At 47.4% G+C, this 25431-nt stretch overlaps 1 protein-coding gene and 1 long non-coding RNA gene across 3 annotated transcripts in view; one reads left to right on the top strand and one right to left on the bottom strand.

The window, feature by feature from the left end:
* The window catches only part of NTM (neurotrimin), a 1373850-nt gene that overhangs the window by 68632 nt on the left and 1279787 nt on the right, over positions 1-25431 (bottom strand). The gene's annotated exons all lie outside the window — the stretch shown is intronic.
* LOC137521313 (uncharacterized) overlaps positions 1-25431 on the top strand; it is an 80516-nt gene that overhangs the window by 24237 nt on the left and 30848 nt on the right. For both annotated transcript variants that reach the window (XR_011022091.1, XR_011022090.1), the window contains exon 2: positions 1641-1723. This is a non-coding gene — a long non-coding RNA (uncharacterized lncRNA). The remainder of the gene's footprint in view (positions 1-1640; positions 1724-25431) is intronic.

Below are 25431 nucleotides of genomic sequence, written 5' to 3'. Positions count from 1 at the left end.
GTATTAACCCTTCTCAGGTGGTACTATAGTACCTAAAACATACATTCAAATGCATTCAATTAAAATATACAATTGGGCTATCTACCACCCCCAAACTCCTATGAGTGATTGAATATATTACAGCACTCTAGTGACATTTTTCTGACACCCATTTCAATCACTGCAGAGCACAATAGTTACAATAATTATACACTAAAGTGCAATACAATAGTAAATACTGACCCTGTTATTTATCAGCATCCAGCAAATTAATTTGTGATTGCACACAAATAACCTCCACTGTTGCTTAGTTCCACAGGACCGGGCCTCCCTAGCCCCCGTGATGGTAGGGGTCACAGGGGCTATTGTTATGGCCCTGCTCTAAGGCAGGTCCTAGTGCTGTGAGCCCTTTAAACCATGCCCACTGCTATTTCTGAAATACTGTGTAATCTGGCCGTACTGGGATCATGCAGGACCAACAGCTTGAGTCTCAGAGCACCGAGAGAGCCTGTGCAGAATTATTTTTAAACGCTTCTTATTGTTAAGTCTTGCATAAGATAAAAATAACACAACTGCTAATTCACTAACAAGACCTTTCTGGGACCCCGACTATGTTTCAGTATGGCACAGGCCCCTGAAGGCTGCACTATTTTACCATATGATCACAGAATTGAAAAAAAAATCCAGTGCATATTACGATATTCCCTCTGAAAATGCATTCAGATCTCTGGAGAGGCCTCAGTTACACATGACATGATTTACCATCTCTCTCTTCTGTTTATATGGGGACAACAAAATGAGCCCATATTATGCAGAACAACTAATAAACAGATCTGTAGTCATTACCCAAGGGCATTAAACAGACTGAGGGAGGAGTGCATTTCCATTTTAACCCTTAGTACGCTGAGTATGAAACTCAAAGAACAACTAAACCTGCACTACATTCTTAACGCATATAATACTTTTATACCTTTATTGATAACATGCATCCAGGCTCTTTATCTCATAAAGGGAGACAACACACCATGTATATGAACCAGCTCTAAGCAGCAATAATCTAGCTCACACCATTTACACAATACAAACAGAGCAGGTGTAGAACAGGAACAGGGAAAGCACAAGCAAGCAGTACACAGATGACCTATCAGGGCCGGGCCGAGGCAGAGGCGAGAGAGGCTCCAGCCTCAGGGTGCAGTGTAGAAGGGGCGCACAACTCACTCAACTATCATTCCCCTATTGTGTTTGAAGCAGAGAGAAATAGGAAAAGAAGATACATGACAGTGACTACAAGCCAGATAACTAGAGATTAAGGTTTAGGGGGATGGGGATTGGGGGCCCGAGGTGCCTCTTAGTCTAATAGCAGTCAGAGTGTGACGGCTGGGGTGGGAGGGATGGAGGGGCGCAATTTGGTGTCTCAGTCTAACAGATCTGTACTCATCACCCTAGGGTATTAAACAGATTAATTTTAGTAGGCTGTGGTCCAGTAAAACAGAACTTATTCTTATTAGTTCTTTGCATGTGGAAACTCACAGCGCTTCAGGGTATAGGGTTTGTGTAGGGACTTAAACTGAAATATCTTTTCTCAGTTGATCAGCATAAACTATTCACAGCAGCTTTTTGTTTTTTGTAAACTAGTTTTTATTGTTTGATTTTTTTTACAGCAGGAGAGATCGGCAGCACTTCCATACAGACACTGCACCCAAATTAACTACCTGCATAGAATGTGCAGAGCTCAAAACAACAGGTAAATTAAACAGCTTGCATTCAAAAACAGATACAGCAAAGGAGTGCTTTAGCTTCAGCATAAATAATATGTGCACAGATTATTCCCTACTAGACTCTTTCACAGCGATAACGGACCATCACGGAACAGACCTGACCACTAGTTCAAACATAATTCTTACCTGGTGCCGCTAGTCATAAATGGTATACACATTTTTTCTTTTCAAGAGACAGCAAACAATTAACAGCGCTCCTAGGCTGCAAAAGAAATGAAACCAATAGAGGCGTGCAGATCCCCCAAGGGGCTAAAATACACACCTTGAATACAAAACATATACTAATTCCAAATCTAAAAATCTGAATGCTAACTGAAGCACATGGATGCAGCTAGCCATGTGTATACTTATGTTTGCTTTGTACATCAGTAGAGATTGGCAGCGCTTCCAGACTCTGCACCCGAATTAACTACCTCCATAGATGTGCAGAGCTCAAAAAAACGGGGAAATTACACAACTTGCATTCAAAACAGGCACAGCAAAGGAGGGTGTTAGCTTCAGCATAAATAAAATGTGCACAAATTATTCCCTACTAGATTCTTCCACAGTGATGACGGGCCCTCATGGAAGAGACCTAACCACTATATAAAATATAATTTTTACCTGATGCTGCTAGTTATAAATGGTATACATTTTTTTTCTATTTAGTTTTTCTTGTTTAATGGCCGGTTTACACTTGCTTAAAAAACGTATGCGTTTGGGATGTTTAAAGGGACTCTGTAACAAAAATGTCATTGTGTTTTCTACCATCCTACAGGTTCCTAAACCTATTATAATGTGCTCTGGCTTACTGCTGCACTTAATACTATCACCATCTCTGTAATAAATCAGCTTATCGTTCCTCTGTCGGACTTGTCGTCCTGTGTCTGGAAGGCTGCCAACTCTTCAGTGTGATCTGCTATGCATGCCCACTCTATGCACACTCCCCTGTGTGTGTGTTATTTACATTAGCCAGCTTTACTTTGCTCTTATCTTTTACAAGCTGGATAAATCCTCTGTTCACATACTGATGAGTCACATACTGCAGAATAAAGGCCCATACACACGTCGGATTTGCGCGAACGACGGGTCGTTTGAACGTTCCGTCGTTCGCACGTTTCCGCATGAAATCCGACGTGTGTACAGACTATCGTCCGGGAGATAAGACTGGTTACCAACGATCCGCCGGGCGGATCGCTGGTAACCAGCCTTATCTCCCGAACGATAGTCTGTACACACGCCGGATTTCATGCGGAAACGTGCGAACGACGGAACGTTCAAACGACCCGTCGTTCGCGCAAATCCGACGTGTGTATGGGCCTTTACAGACAACCTGGCAGAGCTGTCTGCAAGAGTAAACAAACAATCAGCTTGTAACTCTTCAGTGAGCTGAAGGGGGAAAGAAACACACAAATGATCTCTTGAGATTCAAAAGGAAGGCTGTATACAGCCTGATTGTGTATGGATGTATTTGCTATGTGTGGACTACTTCCTGTTTTGGTGGCCATTTTGTTTGTTTACAAACAGACTTTTTAAAACTGTTTTTGACTACTTTTAATGTGGCGGGGGGCGGCGAAATTGTGACAGAGGGTAATAGGAGATGTCTCCTAACGCACTGGTATGTTTACTTTTGTGTGATTTTAACAATACAGATTCTCTTTAACGTGAATCTGAAGAATAATTAAAATACAGGAATAAAAAAAAAACAGGTACTTACCGAAGGAGGGGGAAGGCTCTGGGTCCTATAGAGCCTAGATTCTCAATGTGTGGTACGCATACCCCAGAGGGTACTTCTGATGGTTCCAGGGGGTACTCGCGCTTGATATACTTAACCAAGAATAACATATTTAGAGTTTTAGAAATTTATAAATCTTATTTAAACATTGAAACACCACATTGGTATTTTAACTAATAAAAAGCAATAGTAAATGCTTGGAAATTGTTTAGAACCAATTGTTATGCACTATGATTAAATATACAGTGGTGTGAAAAACTATTTGCCCCCTTCCTGATTTCTTATTCTTTTGCATGTGTGTCACACTTAAATGTTTCTGCTCATCAAAAACCGTTAACTATTAGTCAAATATAACATAATTGAACACAAAATGCAGTTTTAAATGATGGTTTTTATTATTTAGTAAGAAAAAAAACTCAAAACCTACATGGAGCTGTGTGAAAAAGAAATTGCCCCCTGAACCTAATAACTGGTTGGGCCACCCTTAGCAGCAATAACTGCAATCAAGCCTTTGCGATAACTTGCAACAAGTATTTTACAGCGCTCTGGAGGAATTTTGGCCCACTCATCTTTGCAGAATTGTTGTAATTCAGCTTTATTTGAGGGTTTTCTAGCATGAACCGCCTTTTTAAGGTCATGCCACAACATCTCAATAGGATTCAGGTCAGGACTTTGACTAGGCCACTCCAAAGTCTTCATTTTGTTTTTCTTCAGCCATTCAGAGGTGGATTTGCTGGTGTGTTTTGGGTCATTGTCCTGCTGCAGCACCCAAGATCGCATCAGCTTGAGTTGACGAACAGATGGCCGGACATACTCCTTCAGGATTTTTTGGTAGACAGTAGAATTCATGGTTCCATCTATCACAGCAAGCCTTCCAGGTCCTGAAGCAGCAAAACGACCCCAGACCATCACACTACCGCTACCATATTTTACTGATGGTATGATGTTTTTTTGCTGAAATGCTGTGTTACTTCTACGCCAGATGTAACGGGACACGCACCTTCCAAAAAGTTCAACTTTTGTCTCGTCGGTCCATAAGGTATTTTCCACAAAGTCTTGGCAATCATTGAGATGTTTTTTTAGCAAAATTGAGACGAGCCTTAATGCTCTTTTTGCTTAAAAGTGGTTTGCGCCTTGGATATCTGCCATGCAGGCCGTTTTTGCCCAGTCTCTTTCTTATGGTGGAGTCGTGAACACTGACCTTAATTGAGGCAAGTGAGGCCTGCAGTTCTTTAGATGTTGTCCTGGGGTCTTTTGTGGCCTCTCGGATGAGTTTTCTCTGCGCTCTTGGGGTAATATTGGTCGGCCGGCCACTCCTGGGAAGGTTCATCACTGTTCCATGTTTTTGCCATTTGTGGATAATGGCTCTCACTGTGGTTCGCTGGAGTCCCAAAGCTTTAGAAATGGCTTTATAACCTTTACCAGACTGATAGATCTCAATTACAGTACTTTTGTTCTCATTTGTTCCTGAATTTCTTTGGATCTTGGCATGATGTCTAGCTTTTGAGGTGCTTTTAGTCTACTTCTCCGTGTCAGATAGCTCCTATTTAAGTGATTTCTTGATTGAAACAGGTGTGGCAGTAATCAGGCCTGGGGGTGACTACAGAAATTGAACTCTGGTGTGATAAACCACAGTTAAGTTATTTTTTAACAAGGGGGGCAATAACTTTTTCACACAGGGCCATGTAGATTTTGAGGTTTTTTTCTCACTAAATAATAAAAAACATCATTTAAAACTGCATTTTGTGTTCAGTTATGTTATCTTTGACTAATAGTTAACGATTTTTGATGAGCAGAAACATTTAAGTGTGACAAACATGCAAAAGAATAAGAAATCAGGAGGGGGGCAAATAGTTTTTCACACCACTGTATATTGGTCAAGGGGTACTTGTAATAATGTTAGCTATGCTAGGGGGTACAGGGTGAGTAAAGGGTTTTAAAATGGGTACCTACCAAATAAAATGTTGAGTAATACTGCTATAGAGCCTAACCGTTCCTCTCATGGTCCACTCGTTCCAGCGCTGCCTCTTCCATTAGCAGTTTCTGACAAATGGGTCGGAGATTGCTCTCTTCCGCCACAGGAGGCTTCAGGAGACTGAGTGCTCCTAAAGACAGACGGCTCCATAGTGCATATGCACGCTCTCTCGCACATGTGCCATCTGTCTTCGGGAGCACTTGGGCTCCCGAAGACTCTCGTGGCGGGAGATTTAAATAGGGGAGAAAGAGCTGGAATGAGGGGACCCTGAGAATAACGGAAAGGCTCTAGATCAGCCTTTCTCAACCTTTTTACCCCCGAGGAGCCCTGCAAATAACTTTTGGGTCTCAAGATACCCCTGCAAACAATTTTTTAATCTCGAGGAACACCTGCATTTATATTTCCGGAGGCATGGTCTTTAAAAGTAGGTGAAGCTGTTAATTTCACTAACTCCTATTACACTGCCACTCATTATACTGTGCTCATTATTATTCTGACCCCCAATTTAGTGTTTCTTTTTTACAGTACCCCCTATTATAATGTGCCCTATTATACTTCCCCCACGATGGGGGAAAACGCCAAGGAACCCCTGCGGAGTCCTTAAGGAACCCTGGTTGAGAAAGCCTGCTCTAGATCATAAGTATATATATATATATATATATATATATATATATATACATACACACATATATATATATATATATATATATATATATATATACTATATATATATATATATATATATATATATATATATAAATAAAAAAGTATGCGGATCCACTTGCCATGTTGCACTAAGTGGAACGCAGTCTGAACTTTGCACAATTTCCCTGACTGGACGGGAAAATGTATGCAATGATGGCCTATGAGAACAGACATTGTCCATTCTCATTAGGCTAGTTGCCATGTCTGCTTCGGTTGGTTCGATCACCGTGATGTAAATATTCATGTGACTCCATGCTGCTGACTCCTCCGCTCGGTCCCCAGACACAGATCAGGGCCAGGCAGAAGCATCAGGATCCCCATAGGGTTGCAGAAGACCAATGGGAATACTCAGCAACATGGAGGATTCTCATTGGTTCATGGTGGACCAATGAAAATTCTCCCTGTTGCTAAAGAGAATTGGTCTAGTGTCTCCTATGGGAAACCCATGCCCCTACCAGCCTCAACGCTGTGTACCGAGAAACCAAGTGGTGGCGGGACACGTGAATGGTGATGTGTACGGGCAGACATGGTCGACACAGGACATGATCGAAGTGGACGGGTGGATGCGGCGCAGACGATAAAGATTGATGCAGCGGATGCAAAACAGATTGAAAGCATCCGCCTAGTGGATGCTCTTAAGGTGCCCGTTTTGCATTTGCTCTAGTGTAAACCAGCCCTTAAACAATAGTGGCAATATTTTTATTGCTTCACCCTCCATTGCTACAATCCACAGATTTTTCACCCCCACTTTTTTTGTGTCCACTGTACATATTTGGCCACAAAGAAAAGCCAAAATATGTACTGAGAAGTGCCATGGCCAAATAGCTAGCACTCTTGCCTTGCAGAAGGTTCCAAGGTTTTATTCCAAGCCAGGACACTATCAGCATGGAATTTATGGTTTCCCTACATGCCCTCCTTGCACTTCAGTTTCCTTCCACAAACTACAAAATGGTAGAGATTAGTTTGCAAGCCCCAATGAGGGACAGTTAGTAAGATTGTTTTTGTAATGTACCCCATAGCTCCCAACTGTCCCTCTTTTGGAGGGACAGCCCCTCTTTGGGAGCCCTGTCCCTCTTTCCTCTGCATTTGTCCCTCTTTCTATGTAAATATATATATTTCTCTACTAAAAAATGTGTTTGATTGACTCTAAACTTTATTCTCATCCTTTAAATTGATTTATTACTCATTTAAAAATGTTAATATGAAGGAAAATGAACCAGGATAGAAAGGACCAGTGTGGTTTGAATTATAAAACATATTTTTCTTATAAAATATTTATGTTATGCGTGACTAGGGGTGTGACGGGGGTGATCAGGAGTGTGGCAGGGACATGGCTTATTTGTCCCTCTTTCTTATCTCAAAAAGATGGGAGGTATGGTACCCTGTAAAGAACTGCAGAAAATGTAAACAATAAATGCATATTGATGATAAAAATAAACAGCAGTGCCACATTATAGAAAGCACAATAAGGTCACATGACACACGGTTACCTCCATAATCTGTGTGCTAAATGCAAATACAGGCCTTTGGAAACAATGCTTGAACCTGTTGATTGGTTATGTAGCTCTAAGTAATGCTTTGTGAAGTGCACACATTAGAAATGGCTAAGCTGTATAGATGTGATATACTGTAGATGTGAATTGTATAGAAAAACGTGCAACACAGTTAGGTTACAAATCACTAATGCAAAGATGTGTCACAGCTCATTGTGGAAACAGCACAACACTTTTCTTGACTTCACTTGTCTTGATTGTTTTACTAACACCAGGTCCACTTTAATTTAAAAGGTGAAAAAAATTAAAAAGCTGTAGCAATAAGCATTTGGAACATTTTTCCATTTCCACTTACAAATTTAAGCCAACAGAGCCATCTAGTGGTAAATAAGAAAGCATGCTCTTCTGCCTGTCATCATTTTGTGCAATGACTAGAAATACTGTATGTTTTGTGTTAATCCTGCAGAAACTATCCCTGACCTATATAGACAAATGCTGTGTGGTTAAGATGGAGAGAATGGTCATTTACAGATAGTGCATACATCTTGGAGGGCCAGCAAACTTTACCGAAAAATAACAGCTTTGTCTGCTCAACTATTTATAGATGGACCATCTTTCAGCAGGGCATGCCTCCCACATTTTTGAAATAGGAAAGGACCACACATTTCAGTGAAAAAAAGTATTTCCTTATGGTCAAGGGCAGCATGATATTTCCTTTTTGCCACAGGCAAACTTTCTTGCAGCTCCCGTTTCAGGTACAGCAGCCACCTTCCATTCCATGTGTAACACCCATGTACAGCAGTCCCTTTATTTTATGCACCTGCATCTATTTCTTTAAAGAGGAACTATATTGAAAATAAGGCAATGAATACAATTTTTATTTTTTATTTTTACAATATTAATTTATAGATTATTTATATTCTGAAATGTATTACAGGCAGAGTTGGGCCGAACGGTTCGCCGGCGAACGGGGTTCGCGCGAACTTAGGTGGTTCGCGTGCGGGTACCGCACGCGAACCTTTTGCGGAAGAAGTTCGGTTCGCCCCATAATGCACCTGAGGGTCAACTTTGACCCTCTACATCACAGTCAGCAGGCCCAGTGTAGCCAATTAGGCTACACTAGCCCCTGGAGCCCCACCCCCCCTTATATAAGGCAGGCAGCGGCGGCCATTACGGCCACTCGTGTGCCTGCATTAGTCAGAGTAGGGCGAGCTGCTGCAGACTGTCTCTCAGGGAAAGATTAGTTAGGCTTAACTTCTTCCTGGCTGCATACCTGTTCTGTTCAGTGAGCCCTCAGCCCACTGCATACCTGTACTGTGATCCTGCCACTGCATAGCTGTTCAGTGATCCTGCCACAGCATACCTGTTCTGTTCAGTGAGCCCTCAGCCCACTGCATACCTGTACTGTGATCCTGCCACTGCATAGCTGTTCAGTGATCCTGCCACAGCATACCTGTTCTGTTCAGTGAGCCCTCAGCCCACTGCATACCTGTACTGTGATCCTGCCACTGCATACCTGTTCAGTGATCCTGCCACAGCATACCTGTTCTGTTCAGTGAGCTCTCAGCCCACTGCATACCTGTACTGTGATCCTGCCACTGCATACCTGTTCAGTGATCCTGCCACAGCATACCTGTTCTGTTCAGTGAGCCCTCAGCCCACTGCATACCTGTACTGTGATCCTGCCACTGCATACCTGTTCAGTGATCCTGCCACAGCATACCTGTTCTGTTCAGTGAGCCCTCAGCCCACTGCATACCTGTACTGTGATCCTGCCACTGCATAGCTGTTCAGTGATCCTGCCACAGCATACCTGTTCTGTTCAGTGAGCCCTCAGCCCACTGCATACCTGTACTGTGATCCTGCCACTGCATAGCTGTTCAGTGATCCTGCCACAGCATACCTGTTCTGTTCAGTGAGCCCCCAGCCCACTGCATACCTGTACTGTGATCCTGCCACTGCATACCTGTTCAGTGATCCTGCCACAGCATACCTGTTCTGTTCAGTGAGCCCTCAGCCCACTGCATACCTGTACTGTGATCCTGCCACTGCATACCTGTTCAGTGATCCTGCCACAGCATACCTGTTCTGTTCAGTGAGCCCTCAGCCCACTGCATACCTGTACTGTGATCCTGCCACTGCATAGCTGTTCAGTGATCCTGCCACAGCATACCTGTTCTGTTCAGTGAGCCCTCAGCCCACTGCATACCTGTACTGTGATCCTGCCACTGCATAGCTGTTCAGTGATCCTGCCACAGCATACCTGTTCTGTTCAGTGAGCCCTCAGCCCACTGCATACCTGTACTGTGATCCTGCCACTGCATACCTGTTCAGTGATCCTGCCACAGCATACCTGTTCTGTTCAGTGAGCTCTCAGCCCACTGCATACCTGTACTGTGATCCTGCCACTGCATACCTGTTCAGTGATCCTGCCACAGCATACCTGTTCTGTTCAGTGAGCCCTCAGCCCACTGCATACCTGTACTGTGATCCTGCCACTGCATAGCTGTTCAGTGATCCTGCCACAGCATACCTGTTCTGTTCAGTGAGCCCTCAGCCCACTGCATACCTGTACTGTGATCCTGCCACTGCATACCTGTTCAGTGATCCTGCCACAGCATACCTGTTCTGTTCAGTGAGCCCTCAGCCCACTGCATACCTGTACTGTGATACTGCCACTGCATACCTGTTCAGTGATCCTGCCACAGCATACCTGTTCTGTTCAGTGAGCCCTCAGCCCACTGCATACCTGTACTGTGATCCTGCCACTGCATAGCTGTTCAGTGATCCTGCCACAGCATACCTGTTCTGTTCAGTGAGCCCTCAGCCCACTGCATACCTGTACTGTGATCCTGCCACTGCATAGCTGTTCAGTGATCCTGCCACAGCATACCTGTTCTGTTCAGTGAGCCCCCAGCCCACTGCATACCTGTACTGTGATCCTGCCACTGCATACCTGTTCAGTGATCCTGCCACAGCATACCTGTTCTGTTCAGTGAGCCCTCAGCCCACTGCATACCTGTACTGTGATCCTGCCACTGCATACCTGTTCAGTGATCCTGCCACAGCATACCTGTTCTGTTCAGTGAGCCCTCAGCCCACTGCATACCTGTACTGTGATCCTGCCACTGCATACCTGTTCAGTGATCCTGCCACAGCATACCTGTTCTGTTCAGTGAGCCCTCAGCCCACTGCATACCTGTACTGTGATCCTGCCACTGCATAGCTGTTCAGTGATCCTGCCACAGCATACCTGTTCTGTTCAGTGAGCCCTCAGCCCACTGCATACCTGTACTGTGATCCTGCCACTGCATACCTGTTCAGTGATCCTGCCACAGCATACCTGTTCTGTTCAGTGAGCTCTCAGCCCACTGCATACCTGTACTGTGATCCTGCCACTGCATACCTGTTCAGTGATCCTGCCACAGCATACCTGTTCTGTTCAGTGAGCCCTCAGCCCACTGCATACCTGTACTGTGATCCTGCCACTGCATAGCTGTTCAGTGATCCTGCCACAGCATACCTGTTCTGTTCAGTGAGCCCTCAGCCCACTGCATACCTGTACTGTGATCCTGCCACTGCATACCTGTTCAGTGATCCTGCCACTGTATACCTGTTCTGTGAACCCGCCACTGTATACCTGTTCTGTTCAGTGGACCCGCCACTGTATACCTGTTCTGTGAACCCGCCACTGTATACCTGTTCTGTTCAGTGGACCCGCCACTGTATACCTGTTCTGTGAACCCGCCACTGTATACCTGTTCTGTTCAGTGGACCTGCCACTGTATACCTGTTTAGTGAACACGCCACTGCATACCTGTTGTGTTCAGTGAACCTGCCACTGCATACCTGTTCTGTGAACCTGCCACTGTATACCTGTTCTGTTCAGTGGACCCGCCACTGTATACCTGTTCTGTGAACCCGCCACTGTATACCTGTTCTGTTCAGTGGACCTGCCACTGTATACCTGTTTAGTGAACACGCCACTGCATACCTGTTGTGTTCAGTGAACCTGCCACTGCATACCTGTTCTGTGAACCCGCCACTGTATACCTGTTCTGTTCAGTGGACCCGCCACTGTATACCTGTTCTGTTCAGTGGACCTGCCACTGTATACCTGTTCTGTTCAGTGGACCTGCCACTGTATACCTGTTTAGTGAACACGCCACTGCATACCTGTTGTGTTCAGTGAACCCGCCACTGTATACCTGTACTGTTCAGTGAACCCACCGCATCAGTGCGCATACCTGTGCAGTTAAGTGAACCCACCTACCTACGTGAGTGCACGCAGTGTGATATACCACTCCGTGCATACCCGATATGGACAAAACAGGTAGAGGAAGAGGAAGAGGTAGTGGCAGAGGCAGAGGAAGGCCACCCGGCAGGTCTGCGCGAGGTCATGTAAATGTAATTTCGTGTGGACCTGGCCCACAGTACAGTGCTCGGAAGAAGGCACGTCCCATCACCTCCCAAGATTGTCAGGACGTGGTTGAGTATTTAGCGACACAGAACACCTCATCTTGCTCAGCCACCAGCGCTACTACTAGCACCACTTCCGCTGCATTTGACACTTCGCAAGAATTATTTAGTGGTGGTGAAATCACTGATGCACAGCCATTGTTACAGCCAGATGAATTTTCACCAGCTCATATGTCTGCGTTACGCGACAACACTATGGATGTAACGTGTAAGGAGGATGAAGGACCTACACATTTGGATTTTTCTGAGGCAAGCGAAGCTGGGCAGGATGATTACGATGATGACGATGATAGGGATCCTCTGTATGTTCCCAATAGAGGAGATGAAGAGGGGGACAGTTCAGAGGGGGAGTCAGAGAGTAGTAGGAGGATAGAAGTTGCTGAAAGAAGCTGGGGCAGCTCTTCGTCAGAAACAGCTGGTGGCAGAGTCCGGCACCATGTATCGCCAGATTCGCCACCTATGTACAGCCAGCCAACTTGCCCTTCAGCATCAGCTGCTGAGGTCCCCATAGTGCCCACATCCCAGGGTGGCTCAGCGGTGTGGAAATTTTTTAATGTGTGTGCCTCAGATCGGACCAAAGCCATCTGTTCGCTCTGCCAACAAAAATTGAGCCGTGGAAAGGCCAACACTCACGTAGGGACAAGTGCCTTACGAAGGCACCTGGAGAAAAGGCACAAACAGCAATGGGATGGCCACCTGAGCAAAAGCAGCAGCAGCACACAAAAGCAAAGTCACCCTCCTTCTCCTCTTCCTCCTTCAGGTGCATCATCTGCTTATGCCGCTCTCTCCCTTGCACCTTCACAGGCACCCTCCTCCACTCCGCCTCTGCCCTTGAGCGGTTCCTGCTCCTCTGCCCACAGCAGCAGTCAGGTGTCCGTGAAGGAAATGTTTGAGCGGAAGAAGCCACTTTTGGCCAGTCACCCCCTTGCCCGGCGTCTGACAGCTGGCGTGGCGGAACTGTTAGCTCGCCAGCTGTTACCATACCGGCTGGTGGACTCTGAGGCCTTCCGTAAATTTGTGGCCATCGGAACACCGCAGTGGAAGATGCCAGGCCGCACTTATTTTTCCAGAAAGGCCATACCCCAACTGCACCGTGAAGTTGAGAGGCAAGTGGTGTCATCTCTTGCAAAGAGCGTTGGGTCAAGGGTACACCTGACCACGGATGCCTGGTCTGCCAAGCACGGGCAGGGCCGCTACATTACCTACACAGCCCATTGGGTGAACCTGGTGGTGAACGATGGCAAGCAGAAAGCGGCGGACCAAATTGTGACACCTCCACGGCTTGCAGGCAGGCCTCCTGCCACCTCCTCTCCTCCTGCTACATGCTCTTCGCTGTCCTCCTCCTCCTCCTTGGCTGAGTGGCAGTTCTCCTCTCCAGCTACACAGCCCCAGCTCCGCAGGGCCTATGCTGCATGCCAGGTACGACGGTGTCACGCCATCTTAGACATGGCTTGTCTCAAAGCGGAGAGTCACACTGGAGCAGCTCTCCTGGCTGCTCTTAAGAAACAGGTGGATGAGTGGCTGACCCCGCACCACCTGGAGATAGGCAACGTGGTGTGCGACAACGGCAGCAATCTGCTTGCCGCTTTGCATATGGGGAAGCTGACACACATACCCTGCATGGCACATGTCATGAATCTGGTGGTTCAAAGATTTGTGGCAAAGTACCCTGGCTTAGCGGATGTCCTGAAGCAGGCCAGGAAGTTCTGTGGGCATTTGAGGCGCTCTTACACAGCCATGGCACGATTTGCAGAAATTCAGCGTAAAAACAACATGCCGGTGAGACGCCTCATTTGCGATAGCCCCACTCGCTGGAACTCGACCCTCCTCATGTTCTCCCGCCTGCTAGAACAGAAGAAAGCCGTCACCCAGTACCTCTACAACTGGAGTAGAACGAAACAGTCTGGGAAGATGGGGATGTTCTGGCCCGACAACTGGACAATGATGAAAAATGCATGCAGGCTCATGCGGCCGTTTGAGGAGGTGACCAACCTGGTGAGCCGCAGTGAGGGCACCATCAGCGACTTAATTCCCTACGCGTACTTCTTGGAGCGTGCTGTGCGTAGAGTGGCGGATGAAGCTGCGAATGAGCGTGACCAGGAACCGTTACGGCAGGAACAGGCATGGGACCAATTTTCATCAGACCCAGCTGTTTCCTCAACACCTGCGGCAGCACAGAGGGGGGAGGAGGAGGAAGAAGAGAGGTCATGTGCAGGAGATGAGTCAGACTCAGAGGATGATGAGCAAGGTGTTTCTTTGGGGGAGGAGGAGGAGAAGGAGGGGACAGCGGCAGGAGAACAACCGCAGCAGGCGTCGCAGGGGGCTTGTGCTGCGCAACCTTCCCGTGGTATTGTTCGCGGCTGGGGGGAGGAGGTTGACTTACCTGACGTCACTGAGGAAGAGCAAGAGGAGATGGAGGGTACTGGATCCGACTTTGTGCAGATGTCGTCTTTTATGCTGTCCTGCCTGTTGAGGGACCCCCGTATAAAAAACCTCAAGGGGAATGAGCTGTACTGGGTGGCCACACTACTAGACCCTCGGTACAGGCACAAAGTGGCGGACCTGTTACCAACTCACCGGAAGGTGGAAAGGATGCAGCACATGCAGAACCAGCTGTCAACTATGCTTTACAATGCCTTTAAGGGTGATGTGACGGCACAACGCCAGCAAGGTACCACTGCCACTAATCCTCCTCCCGTGTCCACGCAGTCAAAGACAGGACGCTCCAGCGATCTCATGGTGATGTCGGACATGCGGACGTTCTTTAGTCCAACGCCTCGCCGTAGCCCTTCCGGATCCACCCTCCACCAACGCCTGGAACGGCAGGTAGCCGACTACCTGGCCTTAAGTGTGGATGTAGACACTGCTGTGAACAGCGATGAGGAACCCTTGAACTACTGGGTGCGCAGGCTTGACCTGTGGCCAGAGCTGTCCCAATTTGCCATCCAACTTCTCTCCTGCCCTGCCGCAAGCGTCCTCTCAGAAAGGACCTTCAGCGCAGCTGGAGGCATTGTCACAGAGAAGAGAAGTCGCCTAAGTCACAAAAGTGTTAAGTACCTCACCTTTATAAAAATGAATGAGGCATGGATCCCGGAGGGCTGCTGCCCGCCCCAAGACTAAGTCAGTCCCCGCACATACAGCATCTCTGCCTGCACGCCGTGTGACTGGCTGCCTGGCCTGCCCCAAGAAGACTAAGTCGCTCCCAGTCCCTCCACACAGCATGTCTGCCTGCAGGCCGCTTCACTACCTTCTCCGCCACCACCAACAGGGTCCGGGACTCCAGGCGGATTGCTGAATTTTTTAGGCCGCTGCTAGCAGCGGCCGCTGTAATAATTTTTCGGGTGCGTGTACATGACTGCCTAATTTTTCTGGCTGCACTGCGGGCAGCTGCAACAACAAAAGAAAAGGCATGAACATGCGCCCATTCCCCTTCGTGATCATTACCTTGCCGTGGTGAAGGGGCTTGCGTATCACAATGGAGCAATGACCGGCGCCTAGATGAGTGTCTCGGGGGGCACACCCACGATAATAAGGTCGTTGCCTCATTGTGGTCAGACCAAATTTGATCAGCTGGACAGTCACTGTTCTGTCATTCAGCTACATCAGCCAGGTGACTGACCATATGGGCTGTAAAGCCACCAAAACCTGCACTCTCGCCATGGTGCGCACCAGTCCAGCACGGCCGTCACTACACAAACAGCTGTTTGCGGTGCGTTACACGATGAGTTTGGTGCGTCAGTGTGAAGCAGTACCTTAATTACACTACCTGATTGATGTATACACATGCAAGATGTTTGAAAGCACTTTAGGCCTGTCATTTAACATTCAATGTGATTTCTGCCCTTAAAACGCTGCTTTGCGTCAAATCCAGATTTTTCCCGGGGACTTTTGGCATGTATCCCACTCCGCCATCCCCCCCTCCAGGTGTTAGACCCCTTGAAACATCTTTTCCATCACTTTTGTGGCCAGCATAATTAATTTTTTTTTTCAAAGTTCGCATCCCCATTGAAGTCTATTGCGGTTCGCGAACTTTAACGCGAACCGAACCTTTCGCGAAAGTTCGCGAACCCGGTTCGCGAACCGAAAATCGGCCCAACTCTAATTACAGGCAGCAACATCTTTATTGCTGGCAGGTGATGTCTGTGCATAGAACTCTCAGTAAGCGAACATTCCGTAAAGTGAGATACTGGATGCTTGGTAGTTGGAAGCAGCCATTATTTCCCACAATTATTGGCCTCAAGTCACTAAGCTTTATCAAACACATTATCAAACGTTTGATAATTTACCTCATGGGTAAAATCTAATTTTGAATGCACTAAGGTGTTATAGATTTATTGAACATATTTACCTTAGTGAATTCAAAATTGAATTTTACCCCTGAGGTAAATTATCAAACGTCTGATAAAGTGTTTGATAAAGCTTAGTGAATTGAGGCCAATGCAACAAAGTTACAAAGAAAGGAAGCGGTCATGACATCACACTGTGGAAGGGGTTTCACCACAATATCAACCACACGATCTGATGATCTATTTGAGAAAAAGTAGTTTTCTCATTAGAAAAGAAAATAATAATTTAAATTAAAAATAGGGACGGTTCCTCTACATTAGGGACAGCTGATACATGTTCATTGTGTCACATACGGATGAGCAAGACACAGAATGCAGCATCTCCGTAAGTGAGGACACTTAAAGAGGGACTCCAGTGAAAATAACATAAGTGCTAATTTTCAGTGTTTGCCCACTGTAAAATATTTCCTCTCCCTGATTTACATTCTGCCATTTACCACATGGTGACATTCTTACTGCTGGCAGGTTATGTCAGTGGAAGTAGCTGCTGCTTGCTTTTTTGGCAGTTGGAATTTCCCATAATGCAACAAGGCTCCCACAGTGCGATGTCAGCAGACACTACAGACCAACCATAAAAAAACCCCCACTAATATCCCTACAGCCAAGCTAAAAGCAGAGGTAGTTAGCAAAAAACAACAACATTATTTTGCATAGTCACCAACGTCACATAGCGATCCCAGAGCAATCACATTCAAGGGTTGCAGGGGTAAAGCTTGGTTACTTGGGGGAATAGCACTTAAAATTGCAATATTTAGTGATTTTGGAAATCGTGAGTTAATTCCCGATTAGAAAAGTGCTGTTCGTGGCCCTGGGCCTGACAGATGTTGAATCCTTTCTCCACTCAATCCAAAACAGAAAACAAATGTTTGTTCCACCCTGCTTAATACCTCACAGCCTATTCTATATATTTATTATTTTTCCAATTTTTTTGTCACTAACTAAAGTGGTGCAATTACTTTTAAAACTGGCCATACACCGATGAGCAAAAACTCTTGAAAATAAGGTGAAATCATTTAGCATTTATGACGTAAGAGGCAAAGCACAAATTCCGTCTGAATAGACTTAAAGGGAACCTAAACTGAGAGGGATATGGATGTTTCCTTTTAAACAATACTAGTTGCTCGTCAGTCCTGCTGATCTCTTAGGCTGCAGTAGTGGTTGAATCACACACCTGAAACAAGCATGTAGCTAATCCAGTCTGACTTCAGTCAGAGCACCTGATCTGCATGCTTGTTCAGGGCTATGGATAAAAGTATTAGAGAACCAGGATCAAGAGGAGAGTCAGGCAACTGGTATTATTTTAAAAGGAAAAATCCATATCCTTCTCAGTTTAGGTTCCTTTTAAACCTATGACACTGCATATAGTCTTGTACTGCTGGATGGATTTATACTGCTGATGTGTTGACAGTCTGAGCAAAAATTTTCCACCAGGCTCTTGCATAAGTTTTTCAACTGTTTTGTTCTAAGAAGCTGACATGATATTCACCTATTTCATGGAAAGCAGTGCATTTCCAGCATAATTCATCAAAGTCAGAACCTGTAAGAAATTAAAAAATCTGATTTATGAAGTATTGGTCACCTTAAGAAAGCTGTAGGTGTACATAAACTGCATATCAGAGTGATCAATACAGGAAAGGCAGAGAGGACCTCCTATACTAGGGTTGTCATGGATTGGAGGACACTGGAGAATGTACGTGACTCAGCAAACATGTGACATAGAAATAGGGGATGTAGAGGCATAGATGTAAAAAGGGCGTACAATAATTTGGGTGCCCGGGAAAGGGACTATTAGAATATCTATAAAATTACTCATATTCTACTATTGGACAGTATTTTTTTCTTTCTTATACTATTGCCAAACCTAACCTTATTCTCACTTGAGCCATCCCCCTGTATCGATGCCTAACCCTAACTCACTGATGGCTAACCTTGGCACTCCAGCTGTGAGAAAACTACAAATACCATCATGCCTCTGCCTCCCCGAGCTATGCTTAGAGCTGTCAGAATATTGCACTGCTTTATGGGACTTGTAGCTCCACCACAGCTGGAGTGCCAAGGTTAGCCATCACTGCCCCAACTGATCCTCCTCTAGTTGCTGTTAGTGTACTGGCTCTGCCTCTGACACCAGGGTTAGAATGTGGGCTCTTCCTGTTCAGTAAGACAGTACCTATTCAATGAGAAGACTTTGGGCAAGACTCCTTAACACTGCTACTGCCTAATGAGTGTGCCCTAGTGTCTGCCAGGTGCTGATGCTGGAGAGATACGCAAAGAGCGCACTTCTCCTGTGTAGACTGGCTGCGAATGACGGAAGTGCGGGGACCCGGTAGCGGCGCTGCAGAAGACTGAGGACGGCAGCTTGGGAGTGATCAGAGCGCATAGGGCTGGAGGAAGCCCCAGGTATGTATACATGTTTTTAGTTTCCTGAGCTCTGAGTCCAATTATGGATTGAATCCTTAATTGAGGAAAGAATCTTGTAAAATGTTAATTCACGGAGAGGAATGCAAGTGATAAAAACCCTAAAGTGTGTGAGGAACTATCACCTGGTCTGGGCTGTCCTTAAAGAGGAACTGTAAGGAGTTTTTTTTTTTGACAAAACAAAGGAAAAGTGAGTGTGTTATGAGGAGAAGAAGAAGAAATTAGCAAGAGAGTGAAACAAAAATCCTCTTAGGCCTGGGACCCACTAGCCTTGCGCTGTCAGAGTCTTGTAGGAAAAATGAACCATACAGCGTGGGAGGAATCATGTTTACTACTCGGGCTAGAGTTTTATTTTTCTATTCCCTTAGTTGAAGATACATCCCTTTTTCCTTCTATAGATGCCCAAGTTCATCAGATAACCAGATTGCTTATGAACCGGTTTCAAACTGAAAATCGCAGAAAAACCATAGCTATTTTGCCGCAATTCTGTTTGAAATTCTCATGAAGGAAACAATTATTCCCCAAATGAGAATTGCAAACGCAATCATGGAAAAACGTCGCCACGATTTTCAATATGGAACAGACTGCTTTTTACACTTATTTTCTGCTATTTCTCTGATTTCCCCTAGGCTGCTATGTCTGGGCTGTGTCTGATTCTGTGCTGCTATTTCTACGCACTCCACTAGGCTGCTATGTGAGTGCTGTGTCTGAGCCTGTGCTGCTGTTGCCATTTCTCTGCTCTCTACTAGTCTGCTATGCCGATGCTGTGTCTGATCCTCCTATGTCTATTAAGTATCATACTAAGTATTATATTATGCTATGGCTATTAAAAGCACAATATCTCCGGGCTCATAACTCCTACACACACCACATTTGAAGGGTGGGGTAGGGGGTACCCTTACCCCTGTGCCAACCAGTGGGGCTGCAATTTGGCACAGAGGAAGTTCAGGGAGTCCCCTCTCTACCCTGAACATTTGGAGTGTGAAGGAGCAATGAGTGCTGAGATATCAAGTAGCATATGCAAATCAGATATCAGCTGTATCTGATGTCATTACCCACAAGGCTATGCATAGGCCTACAGAGTGGGAGGGGTTTCAGCTTTTCAGCTGGATTTCCAAAGACTTGACAAACCTGCCATCAGCTTCCCACTGGTGACAAGTTCATTTCCACCTTACAATACCTCTTTAAGTGGAGTGTTGTTATATACTGCAATGTAAAATGGAGGACTCTGAGCTACATGCTTTATTTTTCTAGTATTTTTTAAAGAAAGTGACACTGTATGCAGAGAAATATACAAGCACACAGAGAGGGGGGTAGAGAGAGACATTAAACGTATGTACACGCACGCACGCACGCACGCACGCACGCACGCACGCACGCACGCACACACACACACACACACACACACACACTGTACTTCCCTGGAAGGCATACTTAGAGTTGTTGATCGAATCTGGGTTTTCTTATTCGGAAACCCAGATAATGCCATGCACAGCAGTTCAGCGCCATCACAATCGGAAAGAGTGAAAGAGCCGCGTTCCACATCACGTTTCGCATGACTCTGATGCTTCCTCCTTCCAAACAAGTACTTTTAAGTGAAAACTTATACAACAGGGAGGTGGTAAAATTCATCAGTGATTGGTAGAGTTGGGCCGAACCTCCGATTTTCGGTTCGCGAACCGGGTTCGCGAACTTTCGCGAAAGGTTCGGTTCGCGTTAAAGTTCGCGAACCGCAATAGACTTCAATGGGGATGCGAACTTTGAAAAAAAAAATTAATTATGCTGGCCACAAAAGTGATGGAAAAGATGTTTCAAGGGGTCTAACACCTGGAGGGGGGGATGGCGGAGTGGGATACATGCCAAAAGTCCCCGGGAAAAATCTGGATTTGACGCAAAGCAGCGTTTTAAGGGCAGAAATCACATTGAATGTTAAATGACAGGCCTAAAGTGCTTTCAAACATCTTGCATGTGTATACATCAATCAGGTAGTGTAATTAAGGTACTGCTTCACACTGACGCACCAAACTCATCGTGTAACGCACCGCAAACAGCTGTTTGTGTAGTGACGGCCGTGCTGGACTGGTGCGCACCATGGCGAGAGTGCAGGTTTTGGTGGCTTTACAGCCCATATGGTCAGTCACCTGGCTGATGTAGCTGAATGACAGAACAGTGACTGTCCAGCTGATCAAATTTGGTCTGACCACAATGAGGCAACGACCTTATTATCGTGGGTGTGCCCCCCGAGACACTCATCTAGGCGCCGGTCATTGCTCCATTGTGATACGCAAGCCCCTTCACCACGGCAAGGTAATGATCACGAAGGGGAATGGGCGCATGTTCATGCCTTTTCTTTTGTTGTTGCAGCTGCCCGCAGTGCAGCCAGAAAAATTAGGCAGTCATGTACACGCACCCGAAAAATTATTACAGCGGCCGCTGCTAGCAGCGGCCTAAAAAATTCAGCAATCCGCCTGGAGTCCCGGACCCTGTTGGTGGTGGCGGAGAAGGTAGTGAAGCGGCCTGCAGGCAGACATGCTGTGTGGAGGGACTGGGAGCGACTTAGTCTTCTTGGGGCAGGCCAGGCAGCCAGTCACACGGCGTGCAGGCAGAGATGCTGTATGTGCGGGGACTGACTTAGTCTTGGGGCGGGCAGCAGCCCTCCGGGATCCATGCCTCATTCATTTTTATAAAGGTGAGGTACTTAACACTTTTGTGACTTAGGCGACTTCTCTTCTCTGTGACAATGCCTCCAGCTGCGCTGAAGGTCCTTTCTGAGAGGACGCTTGCGGCAGGGCAGGAGAGAAGTTGGATGGCAAATTGGGACAGCTCTGGCCACAGGTCAAGCCTGCGCACCCAGTAGTTCAAGGGTTCCTCATCGCTGTTCACAGCAGTGTCTACATCCACACTTAAGGCCAGGTAGTCGGCTACCTGCCGTTCCAGGCGTTGGTGGAGGGTGGATCCGGAAGGGCTACGGCGAGGCGTTGGACTAAAGAACGTCCGCATGTCCGACATCACCATGAGATCGCTGGAGCGTCCTGTCTTTGACTGCGTGGACACGGGAGGAGGATTAGTGGCAGTGGTACCTTGCTGGCGTTGTGCCGTCACATCACCCTTAAAGGCATTGTAAAGCATAGTTGACAGCTGGTTCTGCATGTGCTGCATCCTTTCCACCTTCCGGTGAGTTGGTAACAGGTCCGCCACTTTGTGCCTGTACCGAGGGTCTAGTAGTGTGGCCACCCAGTACAGCTCATTCCCCTTGAGGTTTTTTATACGGGGGTCCCTCAACAGGCAGGACAGCATAAAAGACGACATCTGCACAAAGTCGGATCCAGTACCCTCCATCTCCTCTTGCTCTTCCTCAGTGACGTCAGGTAAGTCAACCTCCTCCCCCCAGCCGCGAACAATACCACGGGAAGGTTGCGCAGCACAAGCCCCCTGCGACGCCTGCTGCGGTTGTTCTCCTGCCGCTGTCCCCTCCTCCTCCTCCTCCTCCCCCAAAGAAACACCTTGCTCATCATCCTCTGAGTCTGACTCATCTCCTGCACATGACCTCTCTTCTTCCTCCTCCTCCCCCCTCTGTGCTGCCGCAGGTGTTGAGGAAACAGCTGGGTCTGATGAAAATTGGTCCCATGCCTGTTCCTGCCGTAACGGTTCCTGGTCACGCTCATTCGCAGCTTCATCCGCCACTCTACGCACAGCACGCTCCAAGAAGTACGCGTAGGGAATTAAGTCGCTGATGGTGCCCTCACTGCGGCTCACCAGGTTGGTCACCTCCTCAAACGGCCGCATGAGCCTGCATGCATTTTTCATCATTGTCCAGTTGTCGGGCCAGAACATCCCCATCTTCCCAGACTGTTTCGTTCTACTCCAGTTGTAGAGGTACTGGGTGACGGCTTTCTTCTGTTCTAGCAGGCGGGAGAACATGAGGAGGGTCGAGTTCCAGCGAGTGGGGCTATCGCAAATGAGGCGTCTCACCGGCATGTTGTTTTTACGCTGAATTTCTGCAAATCGTGCCATGGCTGTGTAAGAGCGCCTCAAATGCCCACAGAACTTCCTGGCCTGCTTCAGGACATCCGCTAAGCCAGGGTACTTTGCCACAAATCTTTGAACCACCAGATTCATGACATGTGCCATGCAGGGTATGTGTGTCAGCTTCCCCATATGCAAAGCGGCAAGCAGATTGCTGCCGTTGTCGCACACCACGTTGCCTATCTCCAGGTGGTGCGGGGTCAGCCACTCATCCACCTGTTTCTTAAGAGCAGCCAGGAGAGCTGCTCCAGTGTGACTCTCCGCTTTGAGACAAGCCATGTCTAAGATGGCGTGACACCGTCGTACCTGGCATGCAGCATAGGCCCTGCGGAGCTGGGGCTGTGTAGCTGGAGAGGAGAACTGCCACTCAGCCAAGGAGGAGGAGGAGGACAGCGAAGAGCATGTAGCAGGAGGAGAGGAGGTGGCAGGAGGCCTGCCTGCAAGCCGTGGAGGTGTCACAATTTGGTCCGCCGCTTTCTGCTTGCCATCGTTCACCACCAGGTTCACCCAATGGGCTGTGTAGGTAATGTAGCGGCCCTGCCCGTGCTTGGCAGACCAGGCATCCGTGGTCAGGTGTACCCTTGACCCAACGCTCTTCGCAAGAGATGACACCACTTGCCTCTCAACTTCACGGTGCAGTTGGGGTATGGCCTTTCTGGAAAAATAAGTGCGGCCTGGCATCTTCCACTGCGGTGTTCCGATGGCCACAAATTTACGGAAGGCCTCAGAGTCCACCAGCCGGTATGGTAACAGCTGGCGAGCTAACAGTTCCGCCACGCCAGCTGTCAGACGCCGGGCAAGGGGGTGACTGGCCAAAAGTGGCTTCTTCCGCTCAAACATTTCCTTCACGGACACCTGACTGCTGCTGTGGGCAGAGGAGCAGGAACCGCTCAAGGGCAGAGGCGGAGTGGAGGAGGGTGCCTGTGAAGGTGCAAGGGAGAGAGCGGCATAAGCAGATGATGCACCTGAAGGAGGAAGAGGAGAAGGAGGGTGACTTTGCTTTTGTGTGCTGCTGCTGCTTTTGCTCAGGTGGCCATCCCATTGCTGTTTGTGCCTTTTCTCCAGGTGCCTTCGTAAGGCACTTGTCCCTACGTGAGTGTTGGCCTTTCCACGGCTCAATTTTTGTTGGCAGAGCGAACAGATGGCTTTGGTCCGATCTGAGGCACACACATTAAAAAATTTCCACACCGCTGAGCCACCCTGGGATGTGGGCACTATGGGGACCTCAGCAGCTGATGCTGAAGGGCAAGTTGGCTGGCTGTACATAGGTGGCGAATCTGGCGATACATGGTGCCGGACTCTGCCACCAGCTGTTTCTGACGAAGAGCTGCCCCAGCTTCTTTCAGCAACTTCTATCCTCCTACTACTCTCTGACTCCCCCTCTGAACTGTCCCCCTCTTCATCTCCTCTATTGGGAACATACAGAGGATCCCTATCATCGTCATCATCGTAATCATCCTGCCCAGCTTCGCTTGCCTCAGAAAAATCCAAATGTGTAGGTCCTTCATCCTCCTTACACGTTACATCCATAGTGTTGTCGCGTAACGCAGACATATGAGCTGGTGAAAATTCATCTGGCTGTAACAATGGCTGTGCATCAGTGATTTCACCACCACTAAATAATTCTTGCGAAGTGTCAAATGCAGCGGAAGTGGTGCTAGTAGTAGCGCTGGTGGCTGAGCAAGATGAGGTGTTCTGTGTCGCTAAATACTCAACCACGTCCTGACAATCTTGGGAGGTGATGGGACGTGCCTTCTTCCGAGCACTGTACTGTGGGCCAGGTCCACACGAAATTACATTTACACGACCTCGCGCAGACCTGCCGGGTGGCCTTCCTCTGCCTCTGCCACTACCTCTTCCTCTTCCTCTACCTGTTTTGTCCATATCGGGTATGCACGGAGTGGTATATCACACTGCGTGCACTCACGTAGGTAGGTGGGTTCACTTAACTGCACAGGTATGCGCACTGATGCGGTGGGTTCACTGAACAGTACAGGTATACAGTGGCGGGTTCACTGAACACAACAGGTATGCAGTGGCGTGTTCACTAAACAGGTATACAGTGGCAGGTCCACTGAACAGAACAGGTATACAGTGGCAGGTCCACTGAACAGAACAGGTATACAGTGGCGGGTCCACTGAACAGAACAGGTATACAGTGGCGGGTTCACAGAACAGGTATGCAGTGGCAGGTTCACTGAACACAACAGGTATGCAGTGGCGTGTTCACTAAACAGGTATACAGTGGCAGGTCCACTGAACAGAACAGGTATACAGTGGCGGGTTCACAGAACAGGTATACAGTGGCGGGTCCACTGAACAGAACAGGTATACAGTGGCGGGTTCACAGAACAGGTATGCAGTGGCAGGTTCACTGAACACAACAGGTATGCAGTGGCGTGTTCACTAAACAGGTATACAGTGGCAGGTCCACTGAACAGAACAGGTATACAGTGGCGGGTTCACAGAACAGGTATACAGTGGCGGGTCCACTGAACAGAACAGGTATACAGTGGCGGGT

The sequence above is a fragment of the Hyperolius riggenbachi genome, chromosome 6 (genome assembly GCF_040937935.1).
Source record: "Hyperolius riggenbachi isolate aHypRig1 chromosome 6, aHypRig1.pri, whole genome shotgun sequence".
NCBI classification, from domain to species: domain Eukaryota; kingdom Metazoa; phylum Chordata; class Amphibia; order Anura; family Hyperoliidae; genus Hyperolius; species Hyperolius riggenbachi.
This window is presented reverse-complemented; position numbering and strand designations above follow the sequence as displayed.